Genomic DNA, 25,866 nt, shown 5'->3' on the forward strand with positions numbered 1-25,866 from the left:
GAAAGATGTGTGGGAGCTGAAGCTTTCACGACCTGTTTCATTGTTTAGGATTATGTTTTAAATGGTGCTGTCAGCGTTAATCTCGTTAAAATGACGTTAACGCCATAACCGCATTAACGCAGCAAATCTCCGTTAATGAGTTACTGTGGATCGTCCTGAGCATGAGGCGGCACGGCGTTACCGCCATGGGCGGCGGGCGGCCACAGTTTTGCTTATTGCATTTAAATATGACTTCAGGTGCCCGGTTAAGTCACGTTGGATAAATCGACATTAGCTTACAGCTTTTTATCTTTATTTTGAATTTCCCCCATCCATTATAGTCCAACAACAAACATGGAAGGATATGAAGTTTTAAAAATTACTGGCTTATATTACTTTTAACTCAAATTAAAGACATATGGATTTACATTTAGAATATATCTGATAGGTTTCCATAGTGCACTGTTAGCTCAAAACAATTATCCATCGCATTATCTTGACCACAGTTCAGCGGCTGGAGCCTATCCCAGCTGTCACAGGGCGTGAGACGGGATACAACCTGGACAGGTCACCATCACAGGGCCAACACTGAGACACAGACAGCCATTTACACCAACACACTTAAACTGAATTAGGATCAGCATGCATCTCCTGGGAGTACCCAGGACAACCCAGCAGATACGGGGGAATATGTAAAATCCTACAGAAAGAATCTATCCAGCTGGTAGATTCCTATCAGCAGTGTGCTGTGAATAACTGTCCCAGATTCCATTTCTTCAAAATGAAGTGGTAATGGACTAAAGAACACCTTTAAAACACAAACACTGACCGCTGCTGCTCCATGTTCAGTTTGAACTCATTCACTACGCAGACCTGAAGCTTCAACATTTCACAACGGAACAGCAGATTACAAATTTACTGTATTTTGACTCTTAAGAAAAGTGTTTTTAACTTACATGAACTCTGACGAATGAATCATTGCGACTGTTTGAAGCCACAACTGACTCAGTTTCATTGATTTCTCTCCCCTCGATCAGTTTGGTCCTCTGAATCAGATCAATAATGTCCAGGACTTGTGAACTCTGCAGACCGAGCTTCTGCCAGAGGGGATGTGCCCTCGAGTCTTAAACTCCTGTCTCATTAAACCTTCTGTGTTTTCTCTCTGTGCTTTGGAGCTGAAAGCACAAATTGCTTTCAAAGTCCCAATTAAGGTTCTTTAATGAATACACACATATAATAAATCAGGCAGTGGAATCCAAAAAGTCAAAGACTACATGCGTATGGTTTTCAATGGCCACTTCTGGCATCTAATACATTTTAGATAAATAACGCAGGTCTGGGTTAGTTTCAGACTGAGAAGTTGTGTTCTGAATATTCTGAACAAGGCAGATTCAAGGCTATGACTGGAGTAATCTCCATAGCAACTCCTAATAAGACTCATGAGAATTGCAGTACTTAATGGTTTTGAGCAACTGAAAAATTACCATTTCTCACAAACAAAGCTGGAATATTTATAAATGGCATCTGTTAAATAACCCTCGGGTATGATTTACTCCTACAGGACTCTGATGTTATTGTTAGCTCTCCACATTAAAGCATTTAGAGGCCTAGGTCGATTAAAAACCCTAAAGAGAGTTTTTCCCTCCTTGTTTGAGGCTGTTGGACATTAAGCAGTGATTTTTGTTCGCTTGTAGCCTAATTGGAACCAACACATCAGCTGATAATTATTCTGACATGCTCAAGATAACGGCTGGAAATTCACTTTAATGAACTTCTGTGTCATTCCACCATCTATTTTCTAAAGTATGTATATAAGATATAAGCCTCGCTAATCTGCTTATTAGACAAAAATGGTGGTAATTTTTTAACCCACTCGATATTTCAAAACAGTTACATTTGAACTGAAACAGATGTTGTCGTTTGTCGGTAGTGAAATAACAAAGTAGCCAAAGGGCCGAGGCTCAGCCTGGGTTCAGCCTTTTTTTATATGATTTTTTGCTTTCTTCTGATTTTCAATGCAGCACCATATACCACCTCGCAACTGCAAGATTTCTCCAATCAGTTGGGGAATACACATTTTTCCCTGGCAACCAGTAGCTGCCAGATGGTTGCCAACTGGTCTCTGACTTTACCTTAAAATTCTGTCGTACTCTTTAATATAGTTGAGACAGCTGCAGCGCCCCCCTAAGGAAGACAAGTTTGCACTGGTTACTTTTAAAGACTAATACAACAGGAACAGCAGACTTTAACTTTCCATGAAGCTGATTGTAAATGACACAAACTTTCTCCTATGATGTGACAAAAATCTGAAAAACCTTAACTGTCAGCTAACAGTCAACTAACAGATCGGCTGTTTCTGGTGACCTCAGCAGTTACACACATGCACACACATCACCAAGTTATTTAGAGACGGTAATGTATGCATAAATATAGAATACACACTGTATGCTTCATACATGTTTACAGCGAGTACCACAGTTGAAACCAAGCACACCATTGTTTTTCTTGTGACATTACCAATAAGTTGCGTCACATGGCCCTCGTCCTATTGAAAAAACAAAAGTTGTATCCAAGATGGCCGACTTCTAAATGGCCACCTTGGTCACCACCCATCTTGAGGAGTTTGCCCCCTCACATATACTAATGTGCCACAAACAGGACTTTAATATCACCAACCATTCCCATGTTATTACTGTGTATCCACATAAATGGCCCACCCTGTACTATCGTGACAACTCCCCTTACCTATAGTGAGGTATGGTGAACTGGAGGGCAATTGGATGCATATGATGACATAATTTACATTTATTGTCCCTGAGAACAAAAGAACCCTCTGTGATGTTGGCATTGGCACATTTTTTGGGAGACATTCCCAAATGAAGTTCACTGGCCAAACCTTTCTGACTCTGAGTGGGGCTCCTTCGCTCATACCTGCCTGACAGGACCGTATTAAGGACATCCACGCTGTATGTAAACATACAGATCCAATAATATAGCTTCTGGCTCACAGGCACAACTTGTACTTCCATATTTGTACCTCCTTATGTCATTTGAAACTTTTGTAATACAAATATCCACCATTGTAACAGGATATATCTAAATAAGAGTCAAGTGATAACTGAACTGAAAAGTGTAAAACTATTTTCTTTTTTGGTTCAGATACATTTTTTCTACCACGCAGCTCTCAGAACCCGGACCTACAGGCCACAGCCGGTCACCCACACATACTTCAAACTATGAAGTAACAGCCAAGTAAAGTCAGCAGTTAACAGTCTGATACTCATCACAGTTCAGGCAGCAATTTCACAAGGAGCGTGATTTAGACGCTGGCCCACTACGTATAGTTTCGATCTGTGAAAGTCAAAAGGCCTCCAAATCTTACCTTTAGAAGAGCCGACCACATGATAACGACACTCAGACCAAAACAGACAAGCAAGCACTAAGTGAAGATGATCCACGGATCCTGGAGTTTCTAAAAGTAAATGTATTCTTCGATATCGGTAAGGTTAGACTGCTGGAGTGGTGTTGATTGGACATGAAGCTCTATTGGCTGAATCCGCTCCCATGAGCTCATTGCGGGAGCGCTGCATAATGTTAAAATGTCACAGTCCTGCCCCTTTTGACGTTGGTGATGACAGTGGCACTGATGAATGCAACACAGAGAAAGATTCATCTAGCCACCACGGTGTCACCCACTGGTCCTGCTTTGAACCCTGAGGATGAGCATTTTCATTGTTGCCATCTTGGTGTCTCCTGTGATGGGTGATGGGCAGCTCAGACTGAATTTGGATGCCCATTGACTAATGACTTGGAACCAGTACACTGTTAACCAGTGAGTCCTTCTTTCTGACATTCAAAATATATGAATATAATTTACAAAATGGACTTAAGGTTCATTAAATGTGTCCCCAAACGAGGAATTTTCTTTTTGCAACCAAACTATTACCACCTCTGAAGTTGGTGTCCGTACCGCATAAAGACCTACTAAATCATCCATCTGTACAATCCTCACCGACTCCAGCTTCCTGTACATTCAACATTAACATCCTGAAGGGAGACATTTCTCATGCCAAGCTGCAGCACCGAATGCAAACGTGAAGCACAACAGCTTTGTGATACACAATACCAATCAGAGCCCGGCTGATGTATCGAGAGAGATCAAGAGAAAACTTTAAAATGGGAACTGTCAGTGGGGGGTGGGGGACAATGGGGCACAGAGAAAATGAGGGGAAAACGCTTGTCATTTAGCAGCAGACCTGCATGTGTGGGACTCAGCAGGACTCTGATGGAGTTTCCTGCTTGTCTGGGAGCCATCTGTATCTGTCCGACCAGATTGATGAGCACACTGCTTCTCATTTTTGAGTCAGATCTGCCAACCACTAAACACGAGTTCTGGCCTATTTACATCTTATTACAGAGATCGAGAACATCCTTTTCCCTCATACACCCAAACAGAATAAACATAAGAGTCGATACGTATTCATTTCCCTGCCTTCATATCAACACGAGCACATATTGATTTATCCTCACGTCACCCCTGTAATTGCCCACCTCGCTGTCAATCATTTTGATGCAAACCCCTTTTGTTCCAACCAATCGTCTGAGTCAAATTCCCCCGCTGCTCTGGAACATTGATCGACTCCAGCCTCAGGTTTACCAAAAAGGCTGAGTGGTGAGTGGTCATCGTAGCAACCAGGCCTGGAGGAAATGCTCGATGTCATGGGTGCCAACTGAGCCTAATGAGATCATATATACAGAAATGGGCTTGAACATTGATTTCATACCATGAATGAAGCCTTGGACATAGTTTACTCACTCCTGGCTCCAGATCAGTACAAAAAAAATACTGAATTTCAATAGATCAGGTTTGGTGGGATAGCTGTGGTTTTGGGCTTTAGTTGATATTTGCAGCAACTGAATAAAAAACTGTGGCGTTCCTGAGAAACAGAAGATCTAGTCAGAGACATTTCAGTCCAGGCATTTTTTAAAGCAAAGTTCTAGATGTTCCCTGGATTTCAGGTTTGTAATGTCAAACTTAACACGCGCATAGAAAAAGAAAAACACTCATCTGTAACTGTGATATCAGGATTGCATTCGTTTTACTCAAGAACAGGGAAAAGAAAGATTCAGAAAGATTTCTGAACAGTCAAAACTCGCTCAGCACTCGAGCTGACTTCGATCGGGCCAAGTTGATCTAATATTAATGTCTCAAGATGTCCTGCTTGTTAATGGACAAAAAATGTCGCCAACATAACTGACAGAAATCTTTTGGTTTCTTCGTCCGATCAACAGAAAACCTAACACAATATATTTAGTTGTGTTTTGTTTACGATGAAACAAATCCGACTGAAAGGAACGTGAGGACACCAATGAGAACCAAATGGGTCCAAAGATATTTACGGTGATTTTCAAACTAAAACCTAAACAAATGGAGACAAACGCAGTGCAGACAGCAGCCTGATCGTCCACCAATTAATGCGTTTCGTTGTTCCCTCTGCTTTGGTTGGATTAATCTCTCCATCTGTGTCAAAAAAATATATTTTTCCCCCGCAGCGATGATAGCGACACACCAGGTGATAACAGCTGATGGAAAGGTCATCCTGAATCATTGCAGTTATATATTGACAAAGCAGACCGGTGACATTCAGCAATTCAGCATCCTTCTGTCAGCCTTCATTAGGATGTATACGTATCAACTCTAACAGCCGAGCCAAAGACACCGGGCAACAGCTGATAGCTCAGACATCCAATCACCCCTCGACTGTTTGACAATTAAAGAAAATAAGACCAACAGGCAACATAGTTACAGCATATCTATGTCAAGGTTAGCCTCCCCTCCTTCATCATTTCCCTTGTGCTCCCCTGATGATATGAATTTACTCAATATCCTTCTTCCTCCACATTCTCACAAAAACAACTCCCCTTTCTCCATTAATGAGGTAATTAATAAAACCAGCTCCTCCTTTTCCCCCCATCTTTTCTTATGGAGTGAGAGGGGGAGGAGAAGAAAATAATAAGAGGAAAGCAGGTCAGGCCTCAAGAGAGGGAAGCAAAGACAGAAAGCATGGAAGCTTTTGTGCAGCGTTGAAGCTAAAACGCAGGTCGCCATCAGTGACAAACAAGATCCATATCAGTATGTTTGGGTAATGTATGCAAATTTGTACATAAGTATGATAATCTGCAGCCGGAGGTGGCACAAATCCCACGTGTCCTACTTACTGTAAAACAACATGAAGAAATGCTGCAATAAAATTATGCAGCACTTCCTTAATGTAAAATATTTCTGTTAAAGTCCTCTGTTGTTTTTTTACTGAGCCTGGGAAAAATCTGGCTGATGTCATAATGATGTCAAAAGGGTTATCTCTACTATTTCTACTTAGACTTTTAATAGGACCCCGGTGCAAACTGAGGATGTGCAGTTTAGCAAATGTGTCATTCAGTGGGTAGAAGGGATAACAGGAAATATTGTAGTAGCTGCATTATAGTGAATGGCCCAGAAAATGTTGTGCATTCATTTCTTTCTTAGAACAAGCAAAGCTTTTGGGAGAAGAGAATAAGAAAACCTTGAGTATAGGAAAGGGTTAAGGTATAAAGTGTTATCGTAGGCAGTAAGGAAGGATATGTGGCATGTGTCCTAAACTGCTAAAACCAAATGTATACAAGTGGTTACTTAACATTAACTTAACAAGTTAACATTTGTGTAGCTTATATTTACAGTTCCTCAGTATTATGTCTTCAAGCTCATGATTCAACCATCCGTCTCCATCTGGACGCAGGGTGAGATACTGCCCGAGTGTTGTCAGTCGATTAGAAACCACGAGCCTCAGCTCTATGGGCTGCAAAGGAGAAGCTGAAGATGACGAAATTACAGTAAATTACAGTGAAGAGTGCGCTTTAATGGCCCACTGTGGATGAGTTAGCTTCCCGCAGCGAGAGCTATTAGCAAGTGGAGGTCAACACCGAGAGCCACACACACACACACACACACACACACACACACACACACACACACACACACCACAGTGGGGCTGAGTTGTAAAGCTAACATTATATGAAAAATTCTTCTGCTCTTTAAGAAACTAAGTTTCCATAAAAATATAGTGTAAATGTCGATAAGCAGCTGCTGGTACTAAAAGCACACAGAGAGATGGCCGTCGGGCTGACAGAGCAAATGGACTACAGTCAGTAGCTGCAGTCAAACACAGTGGAGTTGGATCAGCCGTGGACAGCTCTGTTCTGGATGGAATCAAAAGATGACAAAAAATAAACATTCAAATTTGGCACCGTGAGAATACATGGTCGGCCCATCCAAGTAAAGTCTATATCTGGGAAATCCTACAGTCTTCAAGGCAGGTGGCCGTCCAACACCTGACCAATAGCTTTGCATGTTTGCTCCCATCTCATCTCTGTCCATTAAATCCACTGGAAAAAACATTCCCACATACTGTTGGCTAGGGCTGCTCGATTATGGCAAAAATGATAATCACGATTATTTTCACTGAAATTGAGATCTCGATTATTTGACGATATTTATTTAACAATAACAATGTGTTGGATAATGACTTTAAAGACTGTCAAAAATAATATAAAATAGTGTGCAAATACTGATAACAGTGCAAATGTTTGCAATGTAAAAAATAAATGAAATGTAAACATCTGTGTTTAGTGAACTTTGCAGTGTTGCTCTGTGGTGCAGCTACGACACTGTTGCAAAGTTTACACACTGTGTCTACTTGATCCACGTCTGACTGAACCCATAATGTTTCCACACCACTGAAGTTTTTTTTACCTCTCTTTTCAACCAACGGCAGTCACTCTCCTCTCCAAATAACTTCTGCTTAGCTTTCCGAGCTTCCCTCGGGTCCTCTTAATCAGCGGTCCCCAACCCCTGGGCCTCGGACCAGTACCATCGTTTGGTACCGGGCCGCGAGAGTTGAGGCTCAGGTGTGAAATGTCTGGTTTTCAGGGTTTTTATCGGTTTTCAGTGTTATTTTGTTATCGTTTTTATCGTTTACTCTGTTTTCCTGGGTCTGTTCACGTGTGTTATGAATAAATTTTATTTTTTTCGGTACCGGTACTGGTTTTATTTTGTTGTATTTATCCACGACACCTTAAAGGTTGGAGACCGCTGCTCTTAATTGTTGTGACACGTGTTCGAAACGCAGAGAGGTGCGCTCGATTTGCCACATGGAGCAGCGCGAGAGTAAAGCACGAGGGAGGGGCTAATAATCGGCTCAGTCATTTTTAATGATCGTTGAAAGCCCAGATCGTAATCGAGATTAAAATTCGATTAATTGAGCAGCCCTACTGTTGGCATCTGTTTTTAGTCTCTGCCAACATTATGAATGACACAGCAGATTTATGCAGCATGCTGGAGTAGCGACCAAGCTTTATGTCTGACCATCTGAGCGCACCGTTGAATACCAAAGCCTTTAAAATCGACTCATATCAACATGAAGTCCTAAAAAGCTGCAGCAAATGAGCTGCTCCATGCTGCGGCGGCATTGTGCAGACATGAGCTGTGAGTACAGTATGACGTCCATACCCCCATTTTCAATTAAGCAACTGATGACACACAAGTGCTACTTTTAGAACACGGCTTCCTCTCGACTGTGAGCGGTGAAAGAAGATATAAAAGCTTCTTTTGTTAAAGCAGCTACAGTCGGTACATTTATCTCAACGGTGGATGTTTGGCCAGTTCTCAGCTGGCAAAAGGTGGATCGCCTGCTTCAGGCGGGATGAGGAGGTGGAGCTGAAGTTTCTGGGGTATAATAAAGCAAGCCCCACCTATGGCTACAAGCTGACTGATAGAAGCAGTGGAAATGTGTTTGTCTTGGCTGCCAGTTGTCTTTGGGAAAACAAATGTATGCCTTATGAATTATCTGAGCATATATGCAACTCATCCTCTGAAATATTTCTCTGTTTTGGCCTTTCTTTGAACAGAGATTTATCCCTGTGATCTAATCAGACTATCTGTCGATTATGCAGAAATATGAGGCACTTCTCTGTAACCTGGCCAAAAATTCCATTAGGCACATTCATTGCAGGTAGCCTAAGTCGTCATCATATTGCACTGTACTTAAAGTCCTTATGAGGAGGACACTGCAATGGCACAGAGCTCTGCAAAGTCTTTTTGAAAGCTCTCAGGCCATTTTAATGGCCACGAGTCTGCCTCGCTGCCAACATGGCATCAGATGCAAATCTCGTCACGACAAGAACGGCAAAAGTTCCAACTCTTCACTTTAATGACTTTGCTTTTATGTAACTCGCAGGATTGAGGGGGAAGCTGCAACATATAGTAATTAACCCACTGGAGAGAGAAAGAGCGCGAGCGAGCGAACAGGGGACCGATCCAAATCTGAGTAGGAGAAGAAGAAAAAACGATGAAAAGGGAGCTTCACATCAGCCACATGATGAAAGGAGAAGCAAAGGAGAGGAGGAGAAACACTTCTGACAATACAGAAAATTGGTGCTGATGCCAAGAGGTAGAACCAAACGCCCAGTTCTATGATGCAACCCCTCTCCAAACTGATTAGACTAAAACCTACTTGTCTTTTGTGCTTTTACTCTGAGGATGAGTTGACTTACATCTCCCAGAGATCTGCTTAAACCAGATTAAAACACTAAGTGTGAGGAGCTTTCAAAATCCACGACAACGTGTTGCAAGGGCGTAAAGTGGGGCACCTGCTCGCTTCCACCTCGTTTTCTCTGAACTCACTTACTGGACCAAATCTATCTTCAAACTCGACGGCATCACAGCATTTACGTTCTACTGATTGAACTGCGCACGCTTCCAGAGCCCCTGTGAGAATAAACTGTGTCACATAATGTGCCAAGCCAACTTGTTAAGAGTCCTCCATGCTGCGTACACCCTTATGTCCCTGCTTTGAGCTACAGAGGACACATCTGCATCACACTGAGATGCATGTAAGATACTAGATGAGCATCTTCGATGGTGAGGGGACCCTTCCACCAATGCAGTTTAATCATAGATGACGATGATGATGAGCATTTGGATCGAGACTTTTCAGGACTTGATATCTGCCTCACATCTGTGACGTTGTCGACGGGATCATTTGAGACAGTCTCTTGGCTGGACCATTTTCAGTTTTTGCCACTGACGTTCCTCATCTTCCCTGTGATACTGTGTTTAAAACCTAACCATATATCTAGCTATTAAGTCGCACTTCATTAAATATGAAGTCCAACTAATTCTCCAGACACTAACGGTGCTTCTTTTAGAGCCAAAGTTATAGCAGTGCAGTAGAACCTCTTCAGTCAGGACATGGCCCACTAAGTCATGTTTAACTTTAGATGTCAATTAGTTTGGAATCCTCCTCATGGAAGTAGAGCTTTATTAGAACATCTCAAACAAGCATTTCGACTGCTCTCCGTAATTTGGAAAACCCGACTAAAGTCAGATTTAACAAGAAGGAGACCGGTCGTACTTTGGCTAAAGCAGCTGTAGCACCAGGTATGCTCCACTGAGCCTGTGACAGAGAAAGCACACAAAGCTAATCCTCTGCTGTATCTTTCACTTGTGCAGCGATGAGGCAGCCAGACTGACCATCGACTGATAGCTGCAGGCCACAGTGCAGTGAGAGATAAAGCATCATCCTGCTGCTAACGCTACACTTACACATACAGTAGGAGCCCATTTTATTGCAGAGAGTGGAAACGCGTTCCTTTCTCCTGCTCAGCATGAAGCCACTTTGAATTCAGGACTAATGAGTTTGTGATTTTCAATTTAAATCTTTCAACCTCCCCAAAGGGATTCATTTGCAGATGCAAACCCAGCTGCTTTTCCATACAGCTAAATTCTTGTTTTCGTAGCTTGAACATGAATAATGGAATAATTCTGCATCCTGTAACATTTGCTGCACCACTACCCCCACACTGACAGCCGATTACATTTCATTAACGACTGATGCTAATCCCGTACCAACACCAACAAATTCATTTCAGCATTTTCTGTTCTTCTTGTGTCTCCATCAGTAAATGTAAAGCTGCAGATGTGTGGAAGGACCGAGTCCAGCTTCTTGTAAGTTAGAATATTTGGAATAAAAACCATCTTAGAGTAGAACATAAGACTCATCAAGCGACCCACACAAGGATTGTACTTAGGTTAATGTGGTGGGTGTGGTTTGTGGCTCAGCTGCAGGGGAGGGGTAGAGCAGTGGGTTAATCACGCTTTCCCTTATTGGCTGCGGGGGACGGGGCGGTCACAGTACAGACTGAGGACAGAGCTGGGCTGAGCAGGAGAGAGAGGCCGAGCAGAGCGACCAGCTCTGGACAGTGTGTGTGTGTGTGTGTGTGTGTGTGTGTGTGTGTGTGTGTGTAGGTGTGTGTGTGTGTGTGTGTGTGTGTAGGTGTGTGTGTGTGTGTGTGTGTGTGTGTGTGTAGGTGTGTGCGCGTGTGCGTGTGTGTGTGCGCGTGTGTGTGCGCGCGTGTGTGTAGGTGTGTGTGTGTGTGTGTAGGTGTGTGCGCGCGCGTGTGTGTAGGTGTGTGCGCGTGTGTGTGTGTAGGTGTGTGCGCAGGTGTGTGTGTGTGTAGGTGTGTGCGCAGGTGTGTGTGTGTGTGTGCGTGTGTAGGTGTGTGTGTGTGTGTGTGCGTGTGTGCGTGTGTGTGTGCGTGTGTGTGTGTGTGTGTCACGCTGGGGTCAGTGTAACAAAGACTTACAGGGACATATTTAATATATGTCAATATTAAAAGTGTGTAATTGTTTATCAAGACAGGATCTGTTCTGTAAATTTAAAAAAACAAAATACTACAGCCTGTAGTTCTGGTTTAAATTCAGCAAATTCTGGCAATGAGTGTAAAACGTGTGCTAATGTTTGATCGTGACCCATCTAACACCAAAATGCAGCTTTTGGGAACTTGCAACATGTTTATTTGACTCCAAACCATCTTTTCGTATACCGAAAAATTTATTCTGGTCCACGAATCAAACCAAAAAGAGAGTGAAGAATCTCTGCACATCCTCTGAAACACAAAACAGTAATCCTTGTCTCTGCATATTCAAAGAGCTACATGCTCATGGCTTTACTAAAATCAAACAGACTTTAATTTTTCACCTATTTTTCTTTCCAGGATGCTGTGAGATGGAAAAACAAAGTGCTGTATTGAGTGAAGTTATACTGAGATAGAGTCAAATAAAGTTCTTTTAGAATTCAGTCACATCAATCTGCAGTAAAATTCCTCTGGGCAAATCATTGTTAAGTATTAATTAACTTCTAAAATTGACTTCAGTTATACCGGGATACAAAAACTTTAACACCAGTCAGGTCTTAAGATGCTTCTAAGGTTTCCATTACCATTGTTTCTGTAAACATGAACATGTACAATGGGGAAAAATGCAAAATTGAAGCGATAGAAACTGTGACAACAAAAAAAACATTAATTTCAAAGCCTGCACAGAAACAGCGCTGTTACACCCAAACCATGGTTCATGGTTCTGGTCATTTCAATTTCAAGCTGAATTGAGTTCTTGACCTCAAAAATATCGCCTTAGGATTTACTATCAAGTCTCCATTTCTATTAGTGTCGCAGTTCAGGCTGGAAAATACACAGCGAATGCATCAGATGTGTCTTACCACCAAAACCCAGCAGACATCCAAACATCACAGAGGCGTGCAGAGGAAATAATCCACCGCCGGGAGTGAGAGCAGCGAATCGAACTCTGAGCCAGACTGATGGTAAAACCAGATCGAAGAGGTAAAGGTGATAACTGTACATTAGAACTCGTTAAACATAAAGCCATATAGTGAGTTTCACTGAAATATTCAGTCCTGCAGCAAAACTCTTAGTGCCCCAAGTTGGAGCTTCATAATTAGCGTTAGCCTGTGCTGTCACCTCCTCCACAGAGGCTCCATCGCTCTTCTCCTACAACACAAATACCTCGTAATAACGTTTCCACTGCAAATTAATTTCCAACATGACTCCGACCTGACTCAACTTGCTTGTCAGATTCAAGCTGTTAATGAGCCCCAACGTCTTTCTCACAAAAGCACGAGAAATACTGACATAGTTAGCACAAGCTTGACCGCCACCTCCCTGAACAACACACACAGCTGACGACACGAAGCGCCGCAGCTCGCAGCCACTTATCGGCAGTGTTCATTCAGGCCCTGCCGGAGCCTGCTGGACGCATCCACCATCAGTCTTACCATTCGTGTCGGACAAGAAACACTTTCATCACTTCCTGTGGTCAAAAATTAAGTGGAAATCAAATAACATGACAACAGAAGCCTGGGTGTGCAGTAAATGAGGCCTGCTCTCCAAATTTCCCACACACGATATTTGTGGATTTTTAAACAGCAGGTGAATATGGTCCGATTAGTTTTAAGGTGTAATCATCAGACTGGCAGCCTCCCTTTCCTCCATTCATTCACATGAGAAGAAGAAAAATGGATGGATGGTTTCTTTAGATGAATCCTTGATCTTATCTTCTGGGATTACATATATGAGCTCAGTGCCAGTGTTCACAAGCATCTCCCACAGGTGGTGGGCAACATCTGGTTCAGTTCCACTGCTCTCTACTATTGGCTCCTTCTTCTTCACTCACCTCTGCTGTAATAAGGCATCTCCATGAATAAAACACACACACACACACACACACCTTGAGCAGCTTGATTGGTGTACATGTAGATCTTTGAAGCTTCCACACCAACATCTGACTGTAACAGATGATTTAGATCCCAGAATTAGTTTAATACGCCAATAAAAACAGTTTTATAAAATATGTAACCAATCATATTTGATTTCCCCGATGTAGGGACAACCAACGCAAACCACTATTTTTATTTTTTTCAAATGAGCCGTGCATTGTGGCCACACATTTTTTCATAAGCTTCCCCCAGTTTCCTCCCAGTGCTTGGATGTGTTCGAGTCAATGAGCAGGCTCGTGCCAGCATCTCCACAAGCCGCTCTGTGGCTCACTTAGCTGAGTTGGCATCCTACTGTTGTGACCTAAATATAAGCCTACTGCCTGTCTGCCAGCTGCTGCACTCTGATTGGCTGGGAGATGATATGAGAGAGATGGTGGAGGAGGGGAAGGACAGAATGATGCCTCCTTCCACCCTGAAGAAAGAGGGAAAAATGCCACTCTGTGCATATTTGTCGATATATCCTAAGACTCAACATATGGGGATTCCTATTGGTATACTGCAATGTATTTATATTTATTTATAGCCCTTTACATTATGAGTTTACTCCTATAATTGCTGATGCCACAGTGGCAGAGGCAGCCTTTTAGCCTGCAGGCACGGAGTGCCACACTGTGAAATACAGAACTTTCTTAGCTGCTCGGTTACTGTCAGACTGTCTGAGCTCAGACTCAGCAGGAATGCACGACAGAGCCTTCATTCAAAATTTTGTCATGAAAACTAAGGAGCTTCAATGAACCTAAATCCACACGTGATGAATCTCAATCGAGCCAAAATTCCTCTCTTGTTCCTGAGGATTCCTACCATGAGCTTTGGAAATCTGAGTTCTGAGGCAATCACACTTCCCTCTGTTATCGAGAACACCAACTCCTGGCAGGATGCTTTAACCCCTCTGAACGACTTGCTGAGCTTTCTCCAACATAACTGACAGCTGTTGCTCGAGATCCAAAGAAATGTTGCCTTACATTTTACACTCCTGTCTGCACCACTGAGCACAGACCTCTCTACTAAAACAAATTCTTGTGGGAGACATTATTTATGGTGACCACAGATGGGCAGTAATGCGTAATCTGATTACTTATTCCAAGTAACGAGTAAAGTAAGGGATTACTATTGCAAAACGTAATTAGATTACTGTTACTTTCCCGTAAGCACGCTGCATTACTAAAACGTGATTTTGTTTGTGAGAGTGTCTCATGACAACGACGTCCGAGCGTGCGACGTCCGTGGCAGCAACAGACGTGTGCAGATCAACAATGGATAACATGGAGTGATGGAGAGAGTACGAGTAATCACATTACTCTGAGTTTGATTCAGTAAAAAGTGACACAAACATTAGCGTCTGCTGTTCACTCTGCGTGGGAAGAAAACTTCTTTCTACAGCGAAAAGTTAAACTTCAGATCTGAGCGAGCAGCGAGCACGCCGCCACGGCAACGTGACATCCACAGAGAAACTCCCGGATCCTCCCACTGACATGACCGCTGTGGGCAAACCTCCACCCGCCCCACTCCTGCTAAACACAGACAATAGATTTAAGAGCTGCTGAGTCTTTGATTCTATTCATTTTTACTGTTTTACTTGCATCTATTTGAAAGAGTGTAAACACAAAACATGATTTTATTTTATATGCTGGAATATGCAGAACATAGCTTAAATATATAATATCAGATAAGACAACCTTTATTAGTCCCACACGGGGGAAATTTGTTTTGTTATAGCAGAAGTGGACAGTGCAAAGTTACATAGCAACAAGACTGGAATACAATAAGAATAAGATACTGTACACAACTGTACAGAATAGAATAGAATAAAATAAAATAATATATACAATAGGATAAAAATAGAATACAAATGCTACATACACCTGAGTAAAAATACAACTTTGTCAGAATAATATGTTAAATAATCTTCCAGCCACAGACAGTTGCATGTAATTTAATTTTTGCATGAAGTTTTGTGCATAAAGTTAAAAGATTAAAACTCATAAAACAAATTTTAAAAAGAGACTTTTTCATTTGATGCAGTTTCATATGCAGAAAAAATAGAATTGGGCTGAAACGTCTGTTGCTTTATTTATTCAAGTTGTTTTTAAAAAGTAACTAAGTAACTAATTACTTTTAAAATAAGGAATCAGTAAGGTAATGGGACTACTTTTTTGTAGAAGTAATCAGTAATTAGTTACTTATTACTTTTTTAACTAACTTGACCAACACTGATGGTGACGTCCCAAAGACCTTCTACAAAAGTTGTTACACAGTCTTTTTTTAATAAACGTGCATGAAAATATATTTCAAACAAATTCAAGCTCCTGAAATTTCATGTTCAGCTACACTTTTGAAACTCCAAATTCCTGCAGTCACAGCAGCAGATCTTTGGCCTTTTGGTCATTTGAATGACATAGCTTCAGTCACTCTCCAGATGAAGCTATTTGAAAATGGCTCTGCAGAAAACGGCCCTCGAGCTGATCACATAAAATCAAAAAGATTTTTATGAGCGGGCTAATAACACCAGAGAGCTTATATTTGGCAGAAGTCCATCATTACCCTGGAACGGTTTTTTCCAATGACATTAGAAATGTTGAGCTGGGAATCTGTCTTAAATTTGGTGAAATGATACAGAATTAACCAGAAGAGTGAGCCTGTAAAGAACCGACGCTGTAGCAATGTGATGGCAATCTAACAGTAACAAAGTGGGAAAAGTTTCACACATTTACTCCAATTTGCGCTGCTTAAAATACACCGTTAAGGGACGTGAAAGTCCTTTTCTTTAGCTGTGGGATCCTATGTTCTTAAAAGTTATTTCCCTCTGTAATGTAAGTGTCTGTAGCAGAAAAATATTCAAATATTTCGTTTCAAACAGAGAGCAGAAATGTCCACTAATCTAAGATCATTCCTGTTTTATTAGTGGGAAAAGCTCTGACTCATACAAAAACACTGTGAGATTGTCTCCAGCATCACAGCTGTTTGATTTTATCACAGCGCAGTCAGGTCCTGCATGCATAAAGGTTATAAATGTTACTGTAAATAAGAGACTATACTGCAGGTTACAGTACGCCGTCCTCTGTGGGGCTAAACTTCACTGAGCTAAGCTAAGAGGTGTTTCTAATATTCTGTCCAAACATTCACAGCAGTACACACACAAAGACTGGAGGACACTCTTTCATGTTCAGCTGGCCCACATCACTACAGGGAGGACTGCCAAGGTGCTGCATGGCAACACAAGTGCACACAAACACACACCTCAGAGGCCAAGGCTACACACAGAGTGTGTGTTGACACTGTGTAGCTCCCCCGGGCCACAGACCTGCTGAGTCCAACAGCTAGTCCGAGGATGGTTTCCGACGCCAGTGTCGGTGACAATGATCTGATTATCAATACCAGTAATCCCCGCTCTCCCTCAAACACACACTCGCAGCGTGATAGCATGTTCGGGTGAAATCCAAACATCCCAGCCAAAGCGCTTAGAGAGCAGAGCGCCAATCAATATGACACAGAACTCACTTAAGCATGCGTGTACAACACAAACACACAGGAGTCTGCTCAGCGCCGGAGACCGAGACTCTGGCCCGGAGCCGGCAGAGAGGATCGGGTCGTGTCACTGGGGAATACCTGTACCCTCAGTGGCCCAAAGTGAACTTAATGCTTGTGATTTCACTGTTGAAATAAATAACTGTTAATGCAAAGAGTGTGTATCTCTCTGAGAAATACCTCACGTCTTTCACGTGGACAGCGGGATTCTCCGGGTTAAAAAGGACGTCTCTCGTCTTTGTCACTAGTGTCCAGGCTACACGTATCACTGACTGTAGCACAATGTTTGCTTGTGAGTTTTGTTCCACTTTACATCAAACATGTGAGGATAAACAGGGTCTCTGAGCCTGTGGTGTTGCTGAGTTCCTCAGGTGGCCTGATCCTTTTCATCATCTATGATATCAGGATATCAATGAAGTTTCCCTCATTGTTTACTTGATAAACACTGCTAGAAGTTAGGAAGTAGTGACTGTGGAAAGTAACTGGTGAAAACATGCTGCAAGCTGCAAGCTTTACACTTGGTGCAAAATAACGTCTTGCATAAGTGAAGCAATACCTCACCTCTGTCGTGAAGTAATTTTCTAGGCAAATCCCAACGATCTCTCATGGATGAACAGAAAGACGCAGATTTTTTTGTTTGCTCCCACTGCTGAATAAACTCGGGCTTCTGTTAACTCATTCACTGCCAGCCATTGGCAGTGAATGAGTTAAACCCATTGACTCATTCACTGCAATTGACGGCTATAGACGTCAATGGCAGTGAATGAGTTAATATCAGAGCAAACTTTAACAACTCTTGAAAAAATACTTTATTTACATTTGCTCACATCACAACCTTTGCTTTATAGCAGTTAGCGCTATTTTACAGCTGCCAACCATCCCAAGCACCTCCTGCTGTAGTTTAGAAATGTTACACTGCATTTAATTTAAAAAAAAGTGGCTTTGAATATAAAGCAGGCTGTGCTTATGTTGCGCTCTAGTCATGTGGGAAAGATGGTTTTCATAGGACAGTCCTGCAGCACGCATTCATACACAGCGTGCTACCGATCACTGTCCTATCGCATGACCTGCTTTTGGCCGAGCTTTACCTGTCAGACACACGGCCTCACGTTTGGCTCTAGAAAACACTCTGGAATAAGTTGGTGTGCACTCAAAAACTGCAGGGTGCTGTGGCTCAAAAACAAGCCCTGCGCTGCCGTGCTCGACAGTACACGTGAGATCTTTGTGCAGATTTGCTGTGTTGGTTTTTTACCAAACACGCCACTGTGTGTGGGCAGAACTGTGTGCCATCAGGAACTGAATCTGAATAAGTTAAATTCGAATTTGAATTGCTCAGATTGAATAAAACTGAATTTGAATGTACTGGTTTGAAAATGATCGGCACTAAATTCAAACCGAATTTCATATTTTAAATTTGAAATTGTATTCCATCCTTCTTTAAATGTAGCTCTTGAATGCTTTCAGTTTCACTTCACACGATACAATTTCAGTTCATAGATTCAGTTTTTGAGGTCATACATCTGGGTCCTTCGTGAAAGCCGAAAGTCAAATTAAATAAAAAAAGAAAAAATTCAGTTACAATTTAGTGACAATTATTTTCAAACCAATACATTGGATTTCAAATTAGGCCAATTCAAATCCAGTTTTTGATGGCACAAAGTTCTGCCCAAACTGTGCGTTATGGCCAAACATCTCCGCTCTGGTTTCAGCGCATCAGGTGGGTCTGACCAGCAGCTGCTGCTTGCCCTCTTAATTCTACAGAAGCACTGAGGGTATGTGTCTTGTGTCTCCACACCACAGCACGCAGTCCTATTAAAACTTTTGACTGTCATTTATCAAATTCCAGTGTAATTTTCAGCATGAAATAACTGCCCCTCAGTCCTTAGGGAATTAATTTTCGATTTAATTTCATGGCAGCTATTCCAGAAGAGCTGCCACGAGCGGATTACTTTGCAAAGGCAGAGTCAATTTGTGTCAAGCTAAGTCCACAGAGTTCAACTTTGAAAGTGTTTCCCACACACAGACATTACTTAGCAGGTGGCCCACACATATTAATAGAATATTCGGCAGTGGAGGCAAGCTAAGAAATGAACTCCACATCTGCACTGGACCTGCATCCACCATCCACCCTGCTCCACCTCTGTTTGCAAGCCCTCTGAACTCTCTGCTCAGTAAGCTCAGCATACTCTCAAACATTCCCTTACAGAAAGTAGAAAACCCCCAAAAAATAAACAAAAGAGAAAACACACACACATGCACACACACACACACACACACACACACACAGCTGTATTTTAAAGCACACAGCATGTCCCATTCAGCAGTCCACACATGCTCATCCTGTTTCTCTGGCAGTCTTTGTGCCGGAGGCTGCAGAGGTGATTCCTCTACTCTCTGCATGATGTCTTTAGAGACACTCGACTATTTTTAGCTCCCTCTTTCATGCACACTCGCCTTTCACTTGACGGATCACCGTTTCAAACCCCCAGCCAGCGCTCAGTCTGTGATTCATACCTCCTCCATCTCCACGTTTCTCACCACCTTTCTGTTTGCTTTGGTGAGACAAAGCCAATCTTTCCTCTCCACAGCAGCTTCGTGGATTTCGGTTATCAAGTCATCATGTTTAGGAAGTCACTGACATTTCGTGAAAGAGGACATTTCTCCACACAGCTTTGAATATTACTCTGTAATAACATCTTCCTGACGTGTGAAATGTACTTTTGACGTGCAGGTTCACATCATTAGTTGTTCACTTTGTATTCATGTTCATATGAACAGCTTTATTTGTGTTTACGCCGTTTATCTCCAGCCTGTGAGCCGAAAGAAGCGTCATATGTTTTTCCAACTGCTGACATTCTGGAAATACACATTTTTAAAAAGCAGAAAAGCAGACATCAACCAGACAGGACAGACTTTGTGAAGGAGGTTTGCCTTGAAAACTTATTGCAAGTGAAACCAAACAGTATGTGTATCAGGCCGTGCTTTCAACGTTTCTCTATACAGCGCACACACCAAGCATGTGTTTGAGGTGTTCTGCAGAACGACTTCAACAGTTTTCCCATCAGGGTGAGCGCATAGACCTTACAGCTGAGGGAAATCTTGCATCTTGCTGGGGACACTTCTCACTAATAAGGTCAGCAGATTTCAATTTGTGTGGAAAAAGGAAAAAACCAGTGAGAAAGCTGGTGGTGTGTAGCTAATGTCTCCATGGTTTCTGTCTGGTGCAGTGAGGAATGTGCTGTTTGACTTGGCGTGTAGGCGTCACCAACACCGCCGCCACCAGCGATGAAACTGCAGCTCACAATGACACCACTGTCAGCGGGACACAAACAAGGCAGCGAGGCAGGAAGATGAACATGTCTTCTTGTGACACTGCACAACAGAAAACGCTGCCCGGCACGTTACAGCACACCAGAGTGTGCGGCCAACAGTCTGCTGCCTGACTGAGTCTGTCAGCTGCAAAATTCAAAACTAGACTAGATGTCATTGTATTGTAGATGACTCACAGGTGTCTTTAGGAAGATTTTGAAGCTATTATCAGCTGTGTCATATTAAAGTAAGGACGCTGTGGGAACAAAATGAAAGTAATAAGCTCTGGGAACAAAGTCAGGCTACGGGATTCGGAGCATAAACTCAAAAAGCAAAAACAAGACTAGACTGAGTAAATGTCCTCTGATTTATGCCGTCGCCATCTTTAAACGAGGTGACAACAACTTACCGTTCCAGCAAGTCGGAACAGTTGGCCTATCAGATTTTACTAATAAAGCCAGAGGACTCTGTTATATATACATAGCACACAAACTCATGTTTATGTAGCAGATTACTGCCCATGGTTTTCACATTTCTGCAGCACTGTTCAAATATTGCAGGTGTTTTTGCGCTCGAACCACCTCTGCTCAGAAATTCATGATGAGCAGAGCAGAGATCTAAAAATCAGAGGATGGCTGAGATGAAAGCAGCAGCAGACTCGTCCCTGCACTGGCAGAGCAATAACCATCTCTGTCTGCACGTTGTAGTCCAGAGTGGACGTCTGATCTGCTAATTATGGCTCACGACTCAGCCGCTCCGTGACCAGAGGCCAGGAAGCCGCGTTGTTAATTGGTCAGCTTTACGTAACAGAGCAGGCGAGCTAAAAGGACCGAGGCAAACCTGAGACGAGCCAGGAAATGACTGGTGTGATATAACTTCCACTATGTGAGCATCTGAAGCACTGGGAGGAGAGACAGAAGAAAAACTAAATAGGAGTAATACGCACAACAAAGGAAGAGGACAATCGAGTTCGAGGACCTTTTCTCACTCCCTCATCTCTGGGAATGTCTGATCGATGTTAATCTGATTGGCCGAGCCTTTCCCACAGAGGAGAATGAGGAGAGGAGAGAGGAACTGTCACTTTTACTGAATAAGCCGACATAACAGAGACAGATAGACAACACGGAGACAGAAGAAGAGGGTGGCGAATGAAACAAGAGGGGCAATAATGATTTCGTAGCTGCTGCACCGACTCGGTCAATTTAAAGGAGAGAGAGAAAACTGAAAGCTGGAGCCTTACTGGGAGGGAGGAGCTATTGAGCTATGACTCATGCTGGGCCGCTTTTACACTGCTAGACTGATAGAATGAGTCCAGAGGAGAGGAGAGGGAAAAATGACTAAAACTGAAAAGATGAGGAGACAACAGCAACACGTTTGCCATGTGAGACAAACGGGTTAACGTCTACACCATGGCGTTCCAAAGATTAGAACAGCTCAGAAATCATAGTGAGTCAGCTTTTTGCCGTTTCTATTTCTAGTTCCATGTCAGACAGTCACCACACGTCCTAGCTGACCACGTCATGTGGCCGCTAAGACATGTTGTCATTTACCATTTCATATACTTCACCACACAGACAGATGTTGTGAGAAAAAGTTCAAAGAATCTCAAATTGAGTTTTCACACAACGAACATCTGAAAATGAGAGGAAGAGTATTTGTTGTCCAGGACAACCATGGGCTGAAAAATCTCAGGGATTCATTGATATTAACCTATTTTCCGCACTATAAGGCGCACTTAAAATCCTTTAATTTTCTTAAAAATCGACAGTGCGCCTTATGTATGAATTCTGGTTGTGCTTTCTGACCTCGAACCGATTTTATGTGCTACACGGCACTCAAAAATCTGTCAAAATGTTTTAGTGTGACTGTGGTAAACTATGAAGCCGCACCGCTTGATGGATTGTCGGAGCATTACGGCTACCGTAGTCAGGAGCCTCGCGGAGTAATCTGGGTCCAAAACTCCGTCTCCTTCAGGGCCTAAAGTCAAACGAACACTGCAGCATCACTGAGAGTTAAAAACTGTCTAAATTCTTTCATCTTTAATAAAATGATCAGCGTTGCTGCTTTACCAGGTGTAACAATTACGTTTAACATCCAGGCATCCATGAAAACAGGATTTATTAAATTTAACAGAGTTAGAAGTTAGCAGGAAGTTAGCTCGCTAGTTTCCACCTAAACATGATATAGCATGTTCTGACTGAGAGATTTCTGACAACATTCAAACGTACAGCTCTGCTATCACTTCCAACATAAATGAAGACAGAAAACTAAACAGCAGTGACGTTTGTAAGGTTACTGAAGTTGGGCTAGCTGGTATATAATGATGTGCTACGTGGTGGCTAGCGACACAACTATGTTAGCATAGCATAAACACAGTGAAGATGGAGGATGAACGCTAACTTTTTTCCACTTGATAAAAGTTAACCTGAGGGTTCCCGATGGTTAGGGACAAATGCAATCGCATGGCAGAATGCTGTAAACGGACCAAACTTCAGTCAGGAGAACAACTGAGATAATCCATCCACAATACGAGGTTAGTCATTAATATACTGCAACAACATGGGAATAGAGCAGCTGCAGAGAATTCAACATTAATGAATCAATGGTACAGAAGTGGAGGAAGCAAGAAGAATGAGTTGAGTAAAGTTTGACTTATCTGACTGTTTTGTTTCACTTAATGCTCCTTATGATTCAAAAAAATACGGTTAGTCATTTTAACTTTGTCTTCGTAACTGAAATCAGACCAATATACTCAGACACTACACATCAAGTTTAGTCGTTGCTGCTGAGAACGACCACAGAGTTGTGAAAACTGTTTTGGAAATAATCATTTCAGCTTTATTATGATTCATAAGCAGATATACAGCAGATGGACATCTGTAAATACTATTCCTGCAGCATCTATTGAAGTTATACAGAAAGACGTGTGTTTTATGAAAAAAAAAAGTCATTTTTTCTGAAGACAACACCTTTTTGGTTGCTGCTGCACGAGCAAAAAAAAAAAAAAAAAAAAGGGGGGGGGGGGGGGGGGCATTTTGATTTCATAATCAGTGCCAGAACATCATTTCATAAGATCTATTCAAACGTTTGTGATCTGAGACAAAGTGACAGGATGGAGCAGAGGCTGCGTCTCCGGGAGATGAGAATAACCGGCAGGCCTACGTTTGACACGTGCAAGAACGTGAAAACACAAAATATCGTGCAAGAAAAAATAGAAGCGTGGAAGAAAAGGAACTTCCCCGGTATCATCAACTTCCTGCGCGCTCTCTCCCACCACTGAATGCAATTTAATTACCTCACCCGCTGTCATTTCCTCTCAGCTCCCTGAGGAGGAGAGCAGAGGAAGATGAGAGCGATAGAAGGAGAAAAGGATAAATACTGAAAGAGAGAGGAGAGCTGATGACGCTGTGAGGAGGAGGATGGCCCCTTTTTTTAATATTTAATCTTATACAAGTGTTCAGAGTAATAAAGCCTGATGAGTCACAGGGATCATCCTGTCTGAACTGAACTGATACTAAAACCCAGAAAATAAGGTGTCAAAAGAGAAAGGAGTGAAGAAGAGGGAATCCTCTTTTCCTTTTCAATAGAAGGAGACAATGGCTTGGTGAGAAGAAGTAAACACAGAGAAAATGAGAACTCACACACACACACACACACACACACAGCCAGATTGCCTCATTGTGAGCAATAGCAGTTTGTGTACTGTATGTATCTTTCCCACCATCTGAAGGCACATTTAGAAACAGCTTACAAATAGCATTTGTATGAAAGACTCGTTACATTAAATTAAACCCATGGCACAATCAACACTGCTAAAACCACTTTGGTTAGAATTCCCATCCATCCATTTTCTGCTGCTGATCTATGTGCAGGTCACACGAAATCTCCTCCGAGGCAGATCCAAACCGGCCGAGACGCACGCTCTCTCCACCAATCCTGGGTCTCCTTTCAAATGGACATGCCGGGAGCGTTCGCAGGAATTTTGAAGATATTCTAGTCACCACCTCAAAGGCCTCGTTTCCACGTGAAGAGTAGCAGGTCTACTCTTGAGCCCTGTATCCGGTATGGAGCTCCTGACTGTGTCAATAAGGCAGAGCCCACACACCCTGGAGGCAGCTCATTTCTGCCGTCTGTACCTCCAATCGCATTCTTCCGGTCACCACCCAAAGCTCGTGGCCAAAGGTGAGGGTGGGTAGATTGAGCAGTAAATCGACAGCTTTGCTTTCAAACTCGGCTCCCTCTTCAATACGACCGACCTGTGCAGCATCAGCATCACCGCACCAGCCAACTGTCAATCTCACACTCTCACTTCTTAGCATGACCCCGGCAAACCTGAACTCTTCAGCTTGGGATAGTAATATTATAAAACTATAACCGCTTCCTATTTGTCTCCTCAGAAGAGCGTGGGGGTAAAAGTGTGAAGGAGGCCCCCACACCCTGCTTTAGAGCTCCTGGAGCAAACTATTAGTTTGTTTCCACACGGTCATGACTACCCGACCTACTAACCACAGACACACAGGGTACAGTGTTGGTGGAACGTTCTTCTCAGATTCATTCGTCATGTCCAAAAATTACACAGATTAGTGTAAAACCTTAAAACAGCTCAAATAAACTGTTTACTGACCCACTGTTCAACTGAACTAAATGCTTTTAGCAGAACATAAAACTCCTTTATGAATGCATCTCATACTTTTCCTGGCCCAGGCGTGATCACATGACCCATGTTTGGGACCTCCAAGTTTATTTTGTTACAATAAAAGTGCAACTAAACAGCTTCCATGTGTAGACATTCTGCCATTAAGTTCCTCATTAGTGGAATTCTCATCCATAAACATTTCATCTTAATTTTAATGAGAAAGTGCAGCGGAGCTATAAAATGATCAAAATTAATGAGGCCTGCTCTGTGTGTAAAAGTCAGGCTTAATTATATTGTGAGCCTAAAGGTTACAACTGGTAATACTATGGGATTTTAGAAACAGCCAACAATGAATCTACATGAACACATGAAGCTTTTCATTTAGTCAAACCATTCTGGAGCCACAAATGTGGATTAATCCACTGAAACTAGTCCCCAAAAAATGCAGCATTTCTAACTCTTTAAGTAACATTTGCCAAAAATGAACAATGGCCAGCAATTTCTAAGATTTTTATTCTTCTACTTGGGTTTTTTGGGGTGTTTATGAGGTGTTTTTCTGGGTTTTGTATCTGATGTATCCTTCAGCAGGTACCAGTGGCACTAAGAAAGTCTTCAGTTTTGGTCTTTCTGTGAGAGTTTTAGCAAAAGAAACGTGGCCAGATTTCACTGAGATGCTAAAACAAAATGCCAACTCTCAGGTGTGACACTATAGTGTTAGCAGGAAAGAAAATAACTAAGAATAGCAAAGTT

At 42.4% G+C, this 25,866-nt stretch overlaps 1 protein-coding gene across 11 annotated transcripts in view; it reads right to left on the reverse strand.

Moving 5' to 3' along the window:
- Positions 1-25,866, reverse strand: part of LOC309701726 (serine/threonine-protein kinase BRSK2-like) — a 156,916-nt gene that overhangs the window by 84,355 nt on the left and 46,695 nt on the right. The window contains exon 1 of one of the 11 annotated variants that reach the window (XM_082525933.1): positions 2,112-2,161. The exons of the other annotated variants lie outside the window; for them this stretch is intronic. The gene's annotated coding sequence lies outside the window, so the exon portion shown is untranslated. Of the gene's footprint in view, positions 1-2,111; positions 2,162-25,866 lie in introns of those variants that run through there. 11 annotated transcript variants of the gene reach the window in all.

The sequence above is a fragment of the Aulonocara stuartgranti genome (assembly GCF_965226115.1).
Source record: "Aulonocara stuartgranti genome assembly, chromosome: 1".
NCBI lineage: Eukaryota > Metazoa > Chordata > Actinopteri > Cichliformes > Cichlidae > Aulonocara > Aulonocara stuartgranti.